This window comes from Microcebus murinus, chromosome 6 (assembly GCF_040939455.1).
Source record: "Microcebus murinus isolate Inina chromosome 6, M.murinus_Inina_mat1.0, whole genome shotgun sequence".
Classification (NCBI taxonomy): domain Eukaryota; kingdom Metazoa; phylum Chordata; class Mammalia; order Primates; family Cheirogaleidae; genus Microcebus; species Microcebus murinus.
This window is the reverse complement of record NC_134109.1, coordinates 27932986-27950570: the sequence shown is the minus strand read 5'-3', so window position 1 is coordinate 27950570 and position 17585 is coordinate 27932986.

Genomic DNA, 17585 nt, shown 5'->3' with positions numbered 1-17585 from the left:
CCTTGGGGCAGAGGCACCTCGCTGAGGATGCCTGGATTCCTCACCCACAGAAACTATAAGATAGTAAATGTTTGTTGTCTTAAGCTGCTGTGTTTTGAGGTAATTTGTTATATGGCCACAGATAACTTCATACAGAGGCCAACAGAGAAGCCAGCCTGAACGGACTTTTTGATTCCTCGCTTGGAATGGAACGTGAAGAAAAAAAGCAGGGGCCTGAACCCGATCTAAGTGTCACACACAAATCCCAAGAACAGAGAACCTGGCGCTCACTCCTGTTGCAGAGCAAGGGTCAATTTTGAATTTAAACTAGGTCAGAGGGTGTGGACTGCCACTCCGCCCCAGACAGCCTTGGCATTGGGTGTCACCTACCTGACAGCACATGCAGATGTCTTTGTGTCACAAGAATTGACATCTGTGCAGGCATCCTCTTCGTCCCCCTCAGGGCATCTACCCAGATCCCTGAGGCCTCAGCACAACCTTGGTCCTGGAACAAGAGCTTGCAAGAAAGGTCTTTAACTCTGGTAGCTGAGAGGGTGAGGTAATTTCGGTGAGGAGTTAAAAAACTAGAAAGTAAGGCTGTGGACCTGCAGTTGAAGAGCAAGTTGAGGACTATTTCTGATAAGGATCACTTCCACGCTGCTTCGAGGGCTAGGAAGAACATTCTGTCCACGCGATGGTATCTTTCTCTCAGCATCATTTCCTCTCTGGCTGAAGCGAATTATTTACTTTTAAAATATAAAACGAAGTTTTAGGAAGCAGGAGAGCTGTCATACTCCTCCCACCCTGACCAGAGCAGGCATTGCCCTCATGGCCTCCTCCCCTCAGCCAATCCTGCACAAGCTGGCGATTGTAGAGGCTGTTTCTGTTTTCCCTGCAGAGACACTAGGCTCTGATTTCTCTCACGTGCAGTGGCCGCAGCTGCCGTGTTGCCTTGCCGTCATCCGGTTGCTATGACTTGTGAGGTTGTAGATGTGCCAGAACATGAATCTATTAATTTAACAGGAACTAGGCTCAGCACATATATTCCTTGTTAGGTCATTTGCTTTGCTACTTAAATCACATCCAATGTGTTCAGCAATGGGCATGTTTCCTAGAGTCTGGCTTTGCAAAAATGCCAAATGCCCCAAATTTTGAGCCTGCACAGCCAGTTTTATATAATTAAATTACTGTGGAGGACATAAAGGCATTCTAGCATGGGGATGCAAACAGGTCAGTTCAGGAAAAAAATGAAGGGGAGGGGAAAAAAGTCTTTGATCTTCATTCTTCATACAGTAGTGTCTTCTCTGCAGGAGGTGTATGTGCTAATGTCCCTAGGAATCCCTCCCTGAGCCCAGCTTGCTCTCTGACAAGGTCTGTCTCCAGCACCACACTAGATGTTGTGTGCACAATAAAAGAAAGCATCATCCTCTTCTGTCGTGTTGAGCACATGAACAGGCATTTTCATTCACCCCTTCAATTAACACTCACTGAGTGTCTCCTTGCGGATATACCAGGGAGCAAAGATGAAAAGGACAGAGTCTCTCCCTAGTGGGAGAGAGTGACGCATAAATTACATGCAGCATGAGGAGTATTAGAATTGAGCTTTGCAGCCGGCCACAGTGGCTCACGCCTATAATCCTAGCATTCTGGGAGGTGGGAGGATTGCTTGAGCTCAGGAGTTGGAGACCAGCCTGAGCAACAGTGAGACCTTGTCTCTCCAAAAAATATAGAAAAATTAGCTGGGTATGGTGGTGTGCACTTGTAATCCCAGCTGCTTGGGGGGCTGAGGCAGAAGGATCGCTTGAGCCTAGGAGTTTGGGGTTGCAGTGAGCTATGATGATGCCACTGAAATCTAGCCCAGGTGATAGAGTGAGACCCTGTCCCCCCACCAAAAATACCTACACATATATATAATTATCAGGATGCATTGCATTAAGTAATAAGTATTGTTCTGTGTAGCATTTGTTTTAGTTGTGTACTATATATATATATATATATATGTATATTTGTATGAGGTCAGAATGTAAAACATATTGCCTATGTTCAGGCTGGGTTTAGAGAGTAATAAATAAATAACTACCACACACTGAGGGCCTCTGACGGGCCAGGCATCAGAGTGTTGTCCCATTGTATAGTTGAAGAAGTTATCTATTGATGTAAGAGATTTTCAAAATCCTTCCAAATTCTCCCTGCTTAGTAAATCAAAGTCCAAGCCTGAATGACCAGCTCCTTGAGTCCTCTCTTAACAGAGCAGAGGCCTTTTCCACCCAGAGCAGCGAGGCCAGCTCAAGGTGGAGAAAGACCCACCCCGCTTTCTGGTTAGAAGGGGAAAGGAGAGCGAGGAGGGTCAGAAGCACCTCATGCTTTTTCCTGGTCTCCGGGTCTTGAATGGCATTACCTAATGAGTGTTACTCTGAGCGCAGAGGAGGCTCTTACCCAGCTCCTCACTGGGGACTTCTGGGAAGAAACTGAATGCAAGGCTGTCTTCTACCAAACCAGGGCAGCCATGTCAATGTGAAGCTGGTGGTCAAACCTGAGTAGGCAGAGAGAAGGTCTGAGGCTTAGCTTTCCAGAGTCCCCACAGTTCCTGCATGGCATGGGCATCTCGTTGACAGCCAGCAGCCTGCTGTGGGACTGCCCCGATGGGGCATGATGACCCTACAGCAAGCTCAGGGGAGGATCAGGGGTTTGCGCCAGTGAGAGCAGAGGGGAAGATGAGCAGCAAGTTGGCAGGGGTGAGGGCGGGGGAGGAAGAGGGGGCGACTTTGCTGAAGAATGGACCACATGTTTGCCTACCATGGCAGCAAAATCCAGGAGTTCTAGCTGCAGTGAGTTATGATTGTGCCACTGTACTCCAGCCTGGGCAACATAGTGAGACCCTTTCTCTAAAAACCAAAACAAAACCAAAATGTCCATGTCCTAATGAATATGTGAATATGTTAGGTTACATATTCACATTGAAGTTTTAGATGGAATTAAGGTTGCTAATTGGCTGACCTTAAAATAAAGACATTATCCTGGATTATCAGGGTGAGTCCAAGGTAATCACAGGGTCCTTAAAAGTAGAAGCAGGAGACAGAAGAGGAATTGGATCAGAGGGAAATGTGATTATGGAAGAATGAATGGCCAGAGAAATGCAACATTACTGGTTTTGAGGATGGAGTTTGTGGTCATTTGTGACAGTAGTCATAAAAAACTAATGTAAGGATGTCTTCTAAATCTGGTGTTTTCTGGAAAGTGTTTACACCATGTATTGGAAGCCCTAGTGTTCATGTCAGAACTTAAGCAGAAAGCCAGCCTGGGTGAGCCAGATAAAGTCCCAGGATGCCAGGTCACCAGGTGGTTTCCAAAGTGACAAGCCACTGGAAACTCGATGGCATGGGTCCCAAATTCTGAGACAGTATCTTGAAAGCACAATCTAAATGCAGTCGCCCGCTGGCTTAGGGATGATCTCTAATTCATGCAGCATTTCTTGAAGTTTCTTCTCAGACTTGTTAGTCTAGCAAGCCACAGTGTGGAGGCCAAGTATAGAAATGGTTAGCAAAAGTAAACTAGAGTCAGCTGTCAAAAGCTGTTGTGGAAATTCTGTGCATTTGTTGAGCACAGGAGCCCAGCAAGGCTGCACAACCACCCAGAGTTTATAAAGGAAGCTTTCTTTTTATACCAAATAGAAAAACACAGACACAAACCCAAGGCTCAAGGCACACTGCATGGCATTCTTGGGATCCAGGTGGCCAGCAATGTTGGAGTCTCATTTTTTCACCTTGCACAGGTGGCTGTTTCCTGTTTGAGACTGGTGAATATTTATTGGCAGGCACAGCTCAAAGTTCAGAGCTCACAGCACAGTGGGGAGGAAGTCTTTTCACAATCCTCTGCCAGTAATAAATGTTGATCCTAGGACATCAGTCTTAGCATAATGTGGAAGGTGTCATTTGGGTTCACAGGCCACTGAGGTTGCTAAGCATTCATGAGATTACTTTAGGGCCCACAGCTTCTTTTGGGAAGAAGGAAGTCTTCCTATTCTGGGTGTAGTAATATCTGGGGATTACAGCAAGAAACCCATCTGTGGCAATATATAGAGTCTACAAGAGGCTACAGCTCTTTGGGCATCTTCATGAACTCAAATTGTTCATGGTAGTTCTAAGAAACTGTATAAGATCTATAGTTGGTGGATTGCTTGGACAGGGCAAAAGACCCCAGGGACCCCAAAATTACTTCCCAATTTCAAATAGAACTCCCCAGGATGCAATGAGGTGGAAGAACCACTTTGGACAGCCAGCCAGCCAGCTCTAAATTTATATATATATATATATATATTTTTTTTTAGATGAGGTCTTATTATGCCAACATTGATCTCAAAGTTCTGGTCTCAAGCAGTCCTCCTGCCTCAGCCTCCCAAGTAGATGGGATTATAGGCTTGTGACATTACACCTATCTATATTTATATTATATTTATATTTAGAGCATCCCACCACATCAGCTGGAGCATCTGTGGCCCCCGCAGCACTTTTTTAGAATCGCTATCTAAGGCTATCCCACTTGAATGGCCTTTGCCCTGTTGTGTTGGGCTCTGCCTGGTTTCCTGACATAATTTCTGCCCTTTGCCCCCAGTGAGAGGGTGTGGTCATTGACTCACCCACCAGGAGCTCATTGCCTGAGTCCAGTCAATGGGCTCACTCCCATCTGATATGGTCGCAAAGAGGCTGCGGACCTGCGGAATGCCTCAGAATTCCCCCATGGACCACATCCCAGGTCCTGGTATGGTTCCAGCAGTATCTGTGAATTCCTTTACTGAGCTACTTTGGCCTTCCCATTAGCCTAAGAATTTGTTCTCCTCCAGGCAGAGGAAAAAAACTAACAGTCTTGAGGCCTGACAGCCAGAGGCCTGGATTCTGGGTCTTGGTTATAGACACAAAATATCTGCCTCAGAGTGGAGCCCACATGACAAATAACAGCTTATGTCATCGCTCATCTAGTCCTGGTTTCAGAGACTAGACCAAGTCAGGAATCTTGTTGACTGTATCATGATGACTAGCAAACCTTACCACATTAATTTTAGATATTGATGGACATGATGCAAGAGATGGGTGAGCATCCCACAACCAGCTGCAGTGTGGCCACCATGGCTTCTCCCAGCATGCATCATTTCCAGGAAGCAGATAACATTTGGAAGGTTATATTCTTCTCCCATCCATGGAGTCACGGAGCTTCTAGGGATTTCTAACAGCTATGCAAAGGCAACGAATTGAGGGCTACATACATCAAAACGTGAGGCATGTGCCAAAAATCCACAAACGAACTTCTAAATACTCTTTCTATAACTGAAATCAATAAAAATCAATATAGAACAGACTAGACCAGTGGACTTGGGCTTCTACCTCCACGTCTTCTCCATCCCTTGCCTTCTAGGGTGGCAGAGGACTGTGAACTCACTTTCTACATACTGTATATATTTAACACTTGTTGGGAGACAATTCTCTATGGTCTCTCTCAAGAGCAGAGTCTCTAACTACCCTTTGTTCCAGACTATCTTTTTAAAGAGATCTTCTTTCCCAGAGAAAATTTCAGGTATGCTTACTGCCCATTGTTTAAGATTAGATTCCCTAATCTTAGGGTTGTGCTCTCTGGTGATGTGTCTCGCTGTGTGTACAGATGTCACCTGGATCTCTTTGCATTGCCTTTGGGAATTGGGGCTCAGGGAACCAGCATGAGAACATATCAATACTCTTGCCACTACTATTGCCACGGATAGATAAGACTTCTTGTTCCTGACATACCCAGAAGTCTTGTGTCTTCTGCCAGCATCCATAACACTGCAGCAGGCTCACTTGTTAGCTTTGCGTGTAGGGAAAAATCTTAGACCCTTCATAATTTTTGACAACCTCTTATTTCCTTCTCATATGACACACGCCCTCAATCCACAAACAGATTCCCCTGTGCCCTGTGATCCTTAAAGGCACCTTGGCAGTTTAGGCCAAGGGTAAACTATTCATACAGAGGTGAGGGCAGGACCTGGTGACAGTGTTGCCATATCCGGAAGCTTGGTTTAAGCCTGAGGCCAAAGGAGGATCATTGTAATTCTGAGCTGTTTATAGCTATATGGTTGGTTGTAATCATGCTTAGGGGAACAACTCATTGGTTTTCTCATCTGTAAAATGAAATGAGTTGGATTATACTGTTTCTGAGGTTGCTTCCAGCTACAAAATTTGTGCTTTATAAATTTGTGATGGAGCTGCCTAGCATAAACATTAGGCACTTGACCTCATTTAAAGTAGTGATTGCAAAGAGGACTATGACATAGTGGAAAGGGGAAAGGACAAAGCATTAGAAATTAAGTAGCCTAAAAAAGAAAATAAATAAAGAAGGAGTTATGAAGCCTGAAAGTTAGGCTTCATCTGCCATCCTGCTGTATGACATTTGGCAAGTCACTTACCTTACCTGGAGGAGGTAGGTGTGAGATGTAGACACAAGATGGTTTCGGATGGCTCAGGAATGTGGCATTAAATTACACAGTGAAAAAGTAATTTTCTCTTTAATTCTCTTTTTATTTTTCTGGTTATGACAAAGAGAGAGTCTCAGTTTAGTGCTAGTTTGTCTTTAACAACTCTTCAATACCTGCTAGCCTTCCTTTTTGGCAAAGAAAGAGAAGTCTCAAGCTCAGATACTTCACAGGCAACTCTCTAGCTAGGAACTGTGTGATAAGATTGCCTAGCAATCCTTGCTTTATTTATTTTTGTTTTGCCTTCCATTTATGGCAAATAATACAAGTTTTCTATTTATGGGAATGGATACAAAGTTTCCTTTGAAAGTAAATTAATTATGAAAATGTTATAAAATTGACTGTGGTAATGGTTGCACAACTCTGTGAATATATTAAAATAAAATTGAATTGTACACTTTATACTGATAAATTGGATGGGAGGTGAATTATATCTCAATAAAAGTGTTTTAAAAAGTAAATTTAGCCGGGCGCGGTGGCTCACGCCTGTAATCCTAGCACTCTGGGAGGCTGAGGCGGGTGGATTGCTCGAGGTCAGGAGTTCGAAACCAGCCTGAGCAAGAGCAAGACCCCGTCTCTATTATAAATAGAAAGAAATTAATTGGCCAACTAATATATATAGAAAATTAGCCGGGCATGGTGGCACATGCCTGTAGTCCCAGCTACTTGGGAGGCTGAGGCAGGAGGATCGCTTGAGCCCAGGAGTTTGAGGTTGCTCTGAGCTAGGCTGACGCCACGGCACTCACTCTAGCCTGGTCAACAAGCGAGACTCTGTCTCAAAAAAAAAAAAAAAAAAATTAAAAAAATTAAAAAATAAAAAGTAAATTTGAGCCAGATGTGGTGGCACACATCTGTAGCACCAGGTACTCTGGAGGCCGAGGCAGGAGGATCACTTGAGCCCAGCAGTCCAAGGCTATAATGTTCAATGACTGCACCTGTGAATAGCCACTGCACTCCAGCTTGGACAACATAGCTAGACCCTGTCTTGGGGAGGGGGGGAGAAAGTAAATTGATTAAAGTAAAAATAGGATAAATTTAAATAAAATATTAAGCAATTAATAGGATAGGCAGTCAGTTGATATAGAAACAGTTGTGCAAAAGATGCATAATAAAGTTTGGGAAAACAGTGTGATTTGATCTTGGACAAATTTCTTAACCTCTCTGAGCCTGTTTCCTGGCCTACAAAATGGAACAGTGATAACTCCCTTGATTTGTTAAGAGGGAGATAACTTAGCACAGGAAACCCTCAGCCCAGGGCCTGATGAAGGGGAAGGGTTGATGACTTGCCTGAGCCTCCACCCTGGTGCCAGCCCCTGAGCTTTCACATATTAGTAATACCTTCCCATCCTCACAATAACCCCAGCAGGAGGTATTGTTATTCCCATTCCATAACCCCTGGGGAATAGATACTCTTTATCCTAATTTTGCAGAGGAATGAGCTGGAGCTCAGAGAGGCTAAGTAATTTGCCTGGAGTCACAGAACTAGAAAGTAGCTCAAGGGTGAGGTTCAACTCAGTCTCTGTCTTCAAAGCTCCTGCTCTTGCCCTATCACCATAAGACCCACTCTCCACCAACCTTGAAGCCAGACCTGATTAAACAGAATCCACCTGCTGGGGGAGGAGTGTCTGGAGGGAGGGGAAAGGGGACACAAAAGCAGCCCTGTAACCTCATCTCACAGATGAGCATCCTCTCTCTCGCTGCCAGCCTCAGGGACCCCAGTTCCTGGTTCAAGTTTCCCATTATCTCCCCTGTCCCTGGTTGTCCAGTCAAAAAAAATTTTTTTTCATCCAGTCCTTCAGGGGTTAAAGTTTTTTCCTGTTGCTGGGTCCCCACCAACTTCTGCTGGGCTTTTCTTCTACCATCTACTTGTGTGTTGAGACTTTGGCCAACTGCCGGGCATTGGGACAGTGCTGACCCTTGACCGTCTGAGACTCAGCTGGGTGTGTTGGTCCCCACCCATCTTCTGGGTTGATGGTGAGCCCCCGTGCAGCTACGTGATCAGATCAGTCCCCACTTCAGGCCAGCATCATGTCCTGACTGGACAACTGTAATGACCTCTGGTCTTGTTTGACTCCTGTCCTTCTTCAAGCACAGTTCAAAGTCAGCTTCCTGAAGTACAACCTGATGGTGGAACTCTCCTGCTTATGCTTTAGGATCTCGCCTCTGTCCTGTGGATAAAATCTTGACTCCTTAGCCTGGATTTTAAAGACCTTTGTGAACTGGTGCCTCCTGAGCCCTCCCGCCTCTTCTCTCTCTAATCTTGTCTTCATCCTCTCTGAGCCAGTCATTTTACACTATTTACCATCTCTGAAGGCGTCTGTGAATGTATTCCGTGACACACAGTCGGTGCTCACAAAATAGTAATTAACGCACGATGGCCGCTGGCCTTCAGTCTTTGTATGAGCCGTTGGTTCCCTCAGTCTGGAGTGTGCCTTCCGCCCCTATGCTCCCAACTAATTCTGACTGGTCCTTTTGGACTCTGCTTCCATGTCTCATCCTCAAGGAAGACTTACTTGTCAGGTGCACCTTCATGAGCTCTGATAATACCCTGTGCTTTCCTCTATCATGCTGAGGCAAACTATAGCAGAGTAGCTAGAAGCGTAGGACTTGGAGTCAAACTACCCAGATTGAAATCCTCAGAATGCTACTTGCTCCAGCTGTGTGACTTGGGTAAGTCACTTAATCTCTCTGTGCTTCCATTTCCTTATCTGGAAGATGGACATAATAATAACTACTAATAAGGCTCCTATGAGGACAATATGAAACATTGCATGGTTAATGGCTTAGTGCAGAGTCTGGCATATAGTGGGCACTCAATAAATGTTAGCTCTTATTATATTAACACATACTATAATCTGTTGTAAATACCAGTTCCCAGCCGGGCACAGTGGCTCCCACTTGTAATCCTAGCAGTTTGGGAGGCTGAGGCAGGAGGATTGCTTGAGGCAAGGAGTTCAAGACTAGCCTCAGCAAGAGTAAGACCCTGTATCTACAAAAAACAGAAAAATCAGCCGGCATGGTAGTGCACCTATAGTCCTAGCTACTCAGGAGGCTGAGGCAGGAGGATTGCTTGAACCCAGGAGTTTGAGGTTGCAGTGAGCTATGATGATGTCACTGTACTCTAACCCATGACAGATGTGACAAAGTAAGACCCTGTCTAAAAAAAAAAAAAAAAAATACCAGTTCCCTACTTTGTCTTCCTCAGCTTAAGTTTCTTGAAGGTGAAGAGTATGTTTCATTCACCATTGAATCTCTGGGTGCCTTACATAGAACCAGACAAATAATGGTGCTCAGTACATATTTACTGAATGGATGGATATATGAATAAATGCCTTGCTCTCTGGTTTAGCTCAGCAGACTGCCTGATCTTGAAGTTCTTTCTGGATTCCCAAAACCAATTTTTCTTATTCTGGCTTGGGCGTGTCATAGCCCAAATCCTGCTTATGGCATTTTGATCTCAGATCTAAATAACTGGTCTCAATACAAGACAAAAGTACCTCCAGGTAGTATAGAAGGGAAAGCTCTCTCTTATGGTTTGTTATAAATGTCCTGTCAGCACCTCCACCTCCCTTTGCTCTAATTTGTCATGATCAGGCGTGGGCAGCACCCAAACAGAGCAGGCCATTCATCCCTTCGACAAGGGTTCACAGAGCCATGCCTTCCAGATGCTGAGGCTGCAAGGGAAGGAAGGGGTATGAGCTCTGCTTCCAGGAGGCTTCCTGAGGGATGGCTGGGTGCAGATCTGGTCAGGTGGGAGACAGGCAGTTCCCATGGGGGGTGCACACAGCAGATGTCAGGATCTGCAAACCCCAAGACTGGGAGCCAGGGCAGGAAGGCAGGACCAGGGACTCTGGTTCCCAGAGTTGGGAGCAAGTCCAAGGTGAGGGCAGGAGGTGAGCCACACTCAGAGGAGGCAGAGCAGAGACTGACAGAGGTCAGAGTACAGCAGGTGAAGTCCTCCAAGGCCCAGCATAGACAGGGGGAAGTCTTCTAAAAGAGCAGTCCGGTGTGGGGCTGTTTTAGGCCTCATTCTTTTATTGTTTTGTTTTTTATTCTTCCTTTCTCTGGGGAGGAGCTGGGAGGCAGAGAGACAGTCCTCGGTGGAGGACTTCCCACCCCAGGAGATAAGGGGGAATAAAGCAGCAGCAGCAGCCACCAGCCAATATTCCAAAGCAACTTTTGGTCTCCTGTCAAGACCTGCTTCGAGAAGGGAGCGGCTGGTGGGTTAGATAGCCTGGCTGCTGGCAGCACTGTGATGGAGGAACACCAGGGACTGAGAGGCACAAGGCCCTGAATCTGCTACTAAACCAACTACATGGCTTTGCATGAGTCACTTCACCTCTTTGGCCTCCATTTCTCCATTTAGGAAAGGAGTGTTGGGACAATGCTAAGGGTGTGCAAACTTCTAATAGGAACACCTCTTTTTAAGAGCAAAAAATTTCAAAGACGCCACCTGGCAGCAGTGATCATTTTGGCATCTGTTGATTAAAAAAATACAAAATGAGCTGGGCGTGGTGGCTCACGCCTAACACACTGGAAGGCCGAGGTGGGAGGATTGCTTGAGCTCAGGAGTTCGAGACCAGCCTGAGCAAGAGTGAGAACCTGTCTCTAAAAATATCAAGAAATTAGCCAAACAACTAAAAATTAGCCACACAGGGTGACACATGCCTGTAGTCCCAGCTACCTGGGAGGCTGAGGCGGGAGGATCGCTTGAGCCCAGGAGTTTGAGGTTGCTGTGAGCTAGGTTGATGCCATAGCACTATAGCCCAGGCAACAGAGTGAGACTCTGTCTCAAAAAAAAAAAAAAAATAGAAAATGATTTTTAAAACTTTTATATCTTTTGAAGGAATTTACATTGATTGTATTAATCACAGGAGCAGTAGAGTTAGGGATGCAACATCCTTTAAGGCTCAGTGTCACAGCCGCTATGAAAAGCTCCTATCCAAATCCAACCTGTTGAGCTTTTGTCTTCCTTAGAACTTACAGAAATAACAGAAATAGTTACCTATGCCTCTGATTTGAAAAATGCAAGGGACACTATTGCACTGGGCCAGTGTTCCTCAAACATTTACTTATTATAAAGTCCATCAATGATGCTAATATTATGGAACAAAATTTGAAAGCAGGGGTGATGCATGATGTTTGTTACTTTTTGACTGCTCAGCTTTGGAATCCCTTCCCAGGTTAGTAGAAGACTCCACCTCATGAGTCTTAGTCAAAGTTAGAGCCCACTGCTCACCTGTCACTGCAGAAGTTAAAACACAAGACACTTGCTTCCCAGCCTCCTTTATTGGCCAGGCTTAGTCATGTGATCTGGGCTCAGCCAATCAGGTACACTGCCCTGAGCTCTGAATCAGGAGCCCAGACCAATCAGAGCCCAGGGAAGGGAGTGGTCATGGCCAATGCAGCCTTGCTGGGATTCCAGGGGTGGCAGCAGGGTCATTGTTCAGGTTTAGGCACAAGCTGGCCTGGGTTCTGAGACCAGGGCAGGAGTCTCTGGATAACTTCTGCGCCACAAATTTGGTCATGTTCTTGGCTGCCACCCAGCATCTTTTGTCTTCATTCATGCCCTGAGCCAGGCTCTTCGGCCTTCCCAGAGATGCTGTGGGCCACCCAACATCTTTTCCATAAATCCCTCTTCTGCTTACGTCATCTGGAGCCAGTTTCTATTGCATTTTTAAGTCAGAGTTTTGACCGATTCACAGTCTTATGTCATTTATATTTTGCTCTGGGATACACAGTTCTGAGAAAATTATGATCATACAGATGGATGGTTACAAATAATGATGATAAAAACCATTACATAGCACCCCCTATATGCCAGGCTCTAATCGCTTTGCATATATTAATTATGCAAAACCTTTTGGGATGGGTCCATTATTGACATCTCCCTTTTATAAATGATAAAACTGAGGTACAGAGGAGTTAGTAATTTGCCCAAGGTCAAGGACTTAAATCTACACAGTCTTGCTTCAGGGTTTGTGCTCTTAACTCCTGCTGAAGGATTTTTTTCTTTTTCTTTTTTGAGCTTAGAATGGTCTTCACTTAAACCAATCTAGAAGCTAGAAAGAGAAGTAGTGGAAATTTTTTGTTTCAAAGTCAAATGAGTAACTATCAAATTATCCAATAACTCTTCGTTCTCATTATAAACATAAAAATCAAGCAATAAACCACTAAAACTTACAAGTACTAAATGAAAAAGACAATTTCATATTCTGCTAGTTGTATTTGCTGTTCCAGGCACAGGGGTTTATGGAGCCTGGTGTACCCAAGTGCAGGAAGCTCTCAGCTCTTCATTGTTCTGCTCTTTATAAGCAGACGTGCCCAGGCTGGCACAGCACTGCCACATCCTCACGACACACCCATCTCAGTGCCAGCCCAGGCTCAGAGACGCCAGGAGGGGCTTGTGCCAAAGTCGGCACAAAACTGAGTTTACAAAAAAATATCCCACTGATGGGGGTATGTCAAAAGGGCACAGGAATCAACTGAAAGAGCTCCCAGTGGCCAAAGCTGGAACAATTTGAGCAACAAAATGAAGTAATATTAGATTACAACCCAAAGTATAAAATAAATATCTCTGAGTTCATACTTATAGAAATTTTTTTTTAAAGAACAAAAAACAAACACTGCTTCAGCCAAATGATCAAGGCCAACAACAACACCCACAAATCATGTTGATAGTCTGTACGCTTGATATATCATGAAAATGACACTTTACTTCTGTGGTCTTCCTTCCCAAATCCCATAACCCCAGTCTACTCGTGGCACAAACATCAGATAGGATGGGTGCGGTGGCTCATGCCTGTAATGCATTAATGCATGACTTTGGGAGCCAGCACTTTGGGAGTCCAAGGTGGGAAGATGACTTCAGCCCAGGAGTGAGAGGCTGCAGTGAACTATGATTGTGCCACTGCACCCCAGCCTGGGTGACAGAGTGGGACCTTGTCTCTGAAAAAAAAAAAAAAAAGAAGAAGAAAAAGAAAACATCAGATTAATCCCAATAGAGGATCATCCTGCAAAATACTCTACTAGTACTTCTCAAAACTCACAAGATCATCAAAAACAAAGAAAGTCTGAGAAATCGTCACAGTCAAAAGGAACCTAAGGACATATGACATCAAAATGTAATGTAAGGCCGGGCGCGGTGGCTCACGCCTGTAATCCTAGCACTCTGGGAGGCCGAGGTGGGCGGATCGCTCAAGGTCAGGAGTTCGAAACCAGCCTGAGCGAGACCCCGTCTCTACCAAAAATAGAAAGAAATTAATCGACCAACTAAAATATATATATATGCAAAAAATTAGCCGGGCATGGTGGCGCATGCCTGTAGTCCCAGCTACTCGGGAGGCTGAGGCAGTAGGATCGCTGAGCCCAGGAGATTAAGGTTGCTGTGAGCCAGGCTGACGCCACAGCACTCACTCTAGCCTGGGCAACAAAGTGGGACTCTGTCTCAAAAAAAAAAAAAAAAAAAAATGTAATGTAGTATATACTAAATGGGATCCTGGGACAGAAAAAGGCCATTAGGTAAAAAGTAAGGAAATCTGAATAAACTATGGACCTTAGTTCATAATCATGGATCATGGATCCATAATCATGGATCAACATTGGTCCACCAATTGTGACAAATGGACCATATCAATGTAAGATGTTAATGGGGATGAGAGCTGGAGGAGGCAAGGGTGATGTGGGAACTCTGTACTATCTGCTCAATTTCTTTGTAAATCTAAAATTTTTCTAAAAAATAAAATCCATTAATAAAATTGGCTGCCCTAAAAAAATTAGTTTACTTGGCCAGGCACAGTGGCTCACACCTGTAATCCCAGCACTCTGGGAGGCTGAGGCAGGAGGATCACCTGAGGCCAGGAGTTTGAGGCCAGTCTGGGCAACATAGTGAGATTGCATCTCTACAAAAAGTAAAAAAAAAATTAGCTGGGCATGGTGGTGCACACCTGTAGTCCCACCTACTCAGGAGGCTGAGGCAGGAGGATTGCTTGAGCCCAGGAATTTGAGGTTGCAGTGAGCTGTGATTGGGCCACTGCACTCTAGCCTAGGTGACAGAGCAAGACCCTATCTCAAAAAAAAAAAAAATATATATATATACATATATATATATATATATATATATAGTTTACTTGGTGATGCAACTTAAACCACCAAGGTCTTGACATACTAAAAATAAATATTTTATGCATTCATATTGTTATGGACTAACAATATGAACACTTTATTTTTGGAGATGGGGTCTTGCTGTGTTGCTCAGGTTGGAGTGCAGTGGATATTCACATGAACAATCATAGCACACTGTAGCCTCAAACTCGTGTCCTCAGGTGATCCTCTTGCCTTAGCCTCTGGAGTAGCTGGGACTGCAGGCGTGCACAGCAGCTCTTGGTCCTAAACACTTTTTTTTTGTTTTTTGAGACAGAGTCTCACTTTGTTGCCCAGGCTAGAGTGAGTGCCGTGGTGTCAGCCTAGCTCACAGCAACCTCAAACTCCTGGGCTCAAGCAATCCTACTGCCTCAACCTCCCAAGTACCTGGGACTACACGCATGCACCACCATGTCCGTCTAATTTTTTCTATATATATTAGTTGGCCAATTAATTTCTTTCTATTTATAGTAGAGACAGGGTCTTGCTCTTGCTCAGGCTGGTTTTGCACTCTGGACCTTGAGCAATCCGCCTGCCTCGGCCTCCCAGAGTGCTAGGATTACAGGCGTGAGCCACCGCACCCGGCCCCTAAACACTTTTTTTTTTTTTTTTTTTGAGACAGAGTCTCACTTTGTTGCCCAGGCTCGAGTGAGTGCCATGGCATCCTAGCTCATAGCAACCTCAGTTTCCTGGGCTCAAGCAATCCTACTGCTTCAGCCTCCCGAGTGGCTGGGACTACAGGCATGTGCTACTATGCCCGGCTGATTTTTTGTATATATATTTTTTAGTTGGTCAATTAGTTTCTTTCTATTTTTAGTAGAGATGGGCTCTCGCTCTTGCTCAGGCTGATTTTGAACTCCTGCCCTCGAGCGATCTGCCCGCCTCAGTTAATAGTAGTTTTAAAAATACTTTGGCCTGGGACCATGGCTCACATCTGTAATCTTAGCACTCTGGGGAGGCCGAAGTCGAGGATATCTTGGGCTCAGGAGTTCGAGACCAGCTTGAGCAAGAGAGAGACCCCATCTCTACTAAAAATAGAAAAATTAACCAGGTGTCACGGTATGTGTCTATAGTTCCAGCTACTCAGGAGGCTAAGACAGGAGGATCGCTTGAGCCCAGGAGTTTGAAGTTGCAGTGAGCTACAATGATGCCATTGCACTCTACCCAGGATGGCAGAGCAAGATTCTCTGTCACACACACACAAAAAAAATTTAAATATATATATATATATATTTTTTTTTTTTTTTTTGAGACGGAGTCTCGCTTTGTTGCCCAGGCTAGAGTGAGTGCCGTGGCATCAGCCTAGCTCACAGCAACCTCAAACTCCTGGCTCAAGCGATCCTCCTGCCTCAGCCTCCCAAGTAGCTGGGACTACAGGCATTCGCCACCATGCCCGGCTAATTTTTTGTATATATATTAGTTGGCCAATTAATTTCCTTCTATTTTTATAGTAGAGACGGGGTCTCGCTCTTGCTCAGGCTGGTTTCGAACTCCTGACCTCGAGCAATCCGCCCGCCTCGGCCTCCCAGAGAGCTAGGATTACAGGCGTGAGCCACCGCACCCGGCCAAAATTTAAATATATTTTAATGAGATTCTAATCTTTCCACTGGCACTCCTGAATTACCTCAGAGTAGCCGAGCACAGTTTGACATCCACTGATCTGCTCTGATGGAAGGGAAATCAAAGATAATGTCCTTAGTCTCTGTCCCTAAAACTCTCTGGATCTCTGAGATGAAGGAAAAACTCCACACCTTTTAAAACATTTAAAATCAATTCAGTAACTTCCCTTCCCTCCCACCACCACCCAAGACACTGTGTGAGCAACTGTTTGAAGCCAAGGCTGCAGTTGTCTTTGTCCTGCATCTGCCTGCCAAGCCCAGCGCTCCCAGCAGTGGGAAGGGCAGAAGGCTGGAATTAAGTGGGGTGACAGATGGTTGGGACACGTCCACTTGATGCTCAGCTGTACTGTCCAGCCTGACAAACTGTGTACATTTCAAACGTTTGAGGTTCAACCAAGAGAGACAAGTCATGATTTTAAATCACTTGCTGGAACACATGGCTAATCCTTGGGTGGCCAGAGAAGAGTACTTTAAAACTCCGCTTAAATCTAGTGGGGAGAACAAGGAAACCCTATGTGCTTTCTCGGCTTTGAACCCAGATCAGGCCATCCTGGGGATAGTTGGGCGTTTGTTCAAGACCCCAATGTGCATCCTGCTTTCTCTGCTTTTGGAAAGTGTCAGGTGTTTCTGTCCATGTGTTTATCTGGGGCGAGGGTGAGGAGGAAAGGCTGTTCAGCAGGTAGGTTTGGAGCCTGAGAAATCATGCACCCCAGCATTTGTCTCTTGGTCTGGAGTTGGGAGACTGCTGGGCCACGCTGCTTCGTAAGTTCAATCAGCTCTTTTTCTCTGCCCTGGTTCAAGTCCTTCTTATTTCTTGCATGGATCACACCAACAGTCTTCTGGGGTGGCTTCTCAGTCCTGCGTCAGTAGGCTTTCCCACTGCACAGGGGCACCTCCGTGTTACGTCATCTCCCATCGTGAACATGGCCTTTCCTTACCCCACATCTCTCTCCAGCTGCTGCGCCCATTTCTCTCCCCTGCATCATAAGGCTTCTTAACATAGCAGTCTGCTCTACCTGGTTCCATTCCTCACTTCCTGTTCAGTCACCTGCCCCTACTGCTCAGCCGAAATGTTTATTGCCCAGGTCAGCAGAAGCTTCTCTGTTGCAAAATCCAACGGGTCTATCTCTGTCCTCATAGAACTTGACCCCTCGTAGCATTTGACACAGTTGACCATTTCCTCCTTCTTGCTTTTAACCATGACACTCCCTCCTGGTTTTCCTTCTACTTCTTTATCCTCCTCTTCTCAGTTTTCTTGGCAGGCTCCTCCCCCTCACCTGGCCACTACATATTGGAGTAACTTAGGGCTTTGTCTTGAAATGGCATCTAGTCTCTGTCTAAAGCTC